The sequence below is a fragment of the Pygoscelis adeliae genome, unplaced genomic scaffold (assembly GCF_000699105.1).
Source record: "Pygoscelis adeliae isolate BGI_AS28 unplaced genomic scaffold, ASM69910v1 Scaffold413, whole genome shotgun sequence".
In the NCBI taxonomy this organism is placed as follows: Eukaryota; Metazoa; Chordata; class Aves; order Sphenisciformes; family Spheniscidae; genus Pygoscelis; species Pygoscelis adeliae.
The window spans coordinates 909329-910821 of record NW_008824403.1 but is presented as its reverse complement, the minus strand read 5'-3'; positions in this window follow the sequence as shown (position 1 = coordinate 910821).

The window sequence follows — 1493 nt, the reverse complement described above, 5'->3', positions numbered from 1 at the left end:
ATCCACTCCCGGAGATGGGGGATTATGCCACAATTTCCAAGCTGAATTTCACTGAACACTTTTGCCCAGCTACAAGTGTGGGGGTAAAATGGCGGTTGAGATCCTGCGCTTCTCCATCGCCCGGGGAACTTTCTGCGTGGCTGCACCTCCGTGCCCGGGCTGCGGCAGCCGGGACCTGTAAAATGTCCTCTCCCTGCCGGGTAGGGATTTCCACGTAAGAAAACCTGCTTTCGCGAAAGGAATACTTGCAAATGGCCGGGACGGCTCCCCTTTATTGAGGCGTTCAGAGAATGCAAGCCGGGCAGCTGAGAAAATGCTGCCCTCTTCCCACTTGAAACCTGACTGTACGGAGGGACTTTTCGGTGGCTCTTTCAGGGGGTTAAGCGAAGTTGAACATTTTTCAACTCTCGGGGAAGCGGAATGCGCCGCAGCCCGCTTTCACCTGAATGCTTTGCACAAGCAGAGTGCTTATGAGGATGGCTTTCCCTGGGGTCTCCTAACTTACTGCTTGCTTGTACTACACTAATATCCTTGATTTGTTGTCTCAACTTGGATGCTGAAGGTCAAATTGTTTCCTTACGTGCAACTGTAATTAGATTATATGCGTGCGTGTGTCTGTGCATATGCACCGCTGTATGTCGACCGTATGTGGTTACTGGGCCCGCATCGTTTTCTAAGAGACCTTATTTTTAACCTCTTCCCGCCTTCCCTCTAACGCCAGGTATTTACCCATCCTCTGTGCAAATGTTAGCGGTGCAGGCTGTGAGAGCTCCTCATTGATTATTACAGTGCAGAAAGGACATACTTTAAACGCGGAGCCATGCGCTTTTTCCCACCCACCTTGCGTAAAGTGCATTCATGTGAAATATTTGGAATGCCTTCCTTTATGTGCCTCTGCTCGCAGCCGAGCACGAGGTGGGCTGCGTCCCTCCGAAATTTAATCGTGACGAACCGAGAGGGGAAAAAAAAACCCCAACGAATTAGAAAAAAACAAAACCTGGAAGCTTTTACAAATATTGGAAGTCCTTTCGATCACATACGCCATGATGGTGAACACAGTGGCTTTGTTTGCACTTCTCGTTTAAGGTTCGGCCGTATATTTTTGTGGTGTCCCCTGCGCCCTGATACTTTTGGGCTTTTGACGGATGAGGAGGTTATTTTCACACTCGGTGGGTGCAGGACCTGGGTACTCCTTGGCGAGCAGGGTTTTGCAGTTTGCTATTATCAGTGACAATAATGTAGTCATCATTTCATCCCGAAGCTGGCTGTGGCGTGTTTCCTTGAAAGCTTCCTACATATTGTGTACCATGCCCGGTCCACATGGTCCGAGGTTAAACTTTCACACGACTCCAGCAACACGATTATATTTCTATTATGCTTAACGTCACTTATCATATTACCAGACAAATTAATCCCGATTGCAATTCCTTCCATGACTGAGTAGGTTCAAATGAAAAGGGAATCCTACCCTCACGACAGTGCCGTGCACCGGC